Source organism: Crocuta crocuta, unplaced genomic scaffold (assembly GCF_008692635.1).
Source record: "Crocuta crocuta isolate KB4526 unplaced genomic scaffold, BGI_CrCroc_1.0 scaffold528, whole genome shotgun sequence".
Taxonomy (NCBI): Eukaryota; Metazoa; Chordata; class Mammalia; order Carnivora; family Hyaenidae; genus Crocuta; species Crocuta crocuta.
The window spans coordinates 1,119,647-1,120,452 of NW_027530010.1; positions in this window are offsets into that span (position 1 = coordinate 1,119,647).

Sequence of the window (806 nt, forward strand, 5' to 3'; positions counted from 1 at the left end):
TGGGAGACTACTGCAGTGTCCTTCGTCTGTCCTGGAAGTGGGACCCCCCCCACGCACACGCATGCAGACCAGGCTCCCACCCCTCCCCTTCCCTGTGCCATCCCGGCACCCCGGCTCTTTGGAACTGATTTTAACTGGGAGAAGAGGTGGGCGGAGGGTCCCCAGAAACTTTCTCCGCACTTCTGGGCTCAGGCCGACCGGCGGCTCCGGGATGGAGAGACGGTGAGGCGGCGCCGAGCGCTCCCCCAGTGTCCCCGGCGATTTGAGGGGAGACCCCCGGGCCGCGCGGGCTGAGGGAATGGAAAGGCTGACGGACTCTAACTAGGACAAGGCGCCCCCCCGCGCCCCCTGGCGCGGTGGGCTGGACCCGGGCCAGTTGCACGGGGGGCGGGGGTAGCGCAGGAGGAGCCGCGGCTGGGGGGAAAGTTACCGGCTGGACTATTCGGTTTCCTGCGTCTCCGGAGCCGCGCTCCCTCTCCGGTGGCGGGGCTCGGCCGCAACCTCCGGGCGACGCCGAGCGGCCCCCGGGCCCCCGTCCCTTCCTCCGGGCGCCGCTCCCGCCGCCACCCTTCCCACGCTGGCCCAGGCCCCCAGAGCCCGAGAGCGAGGGTGGGTGATCGGGAGGAATCCTGCCCCCGCCGGCGCCGCGCACCTGCCCCTCCACCGGGTGGGGGTCGCTACTGTGTAGTCGTGGAAGCTACTGGGAGCGTCGCTGGCAGAGGGCTGCCATTCAAAGGGGGTGGGGGGCGCTGCTTTCCATTCCCAGCTCTCGCTCTCTCCTCCCACCCCACCCCAAGTAAGAGAGC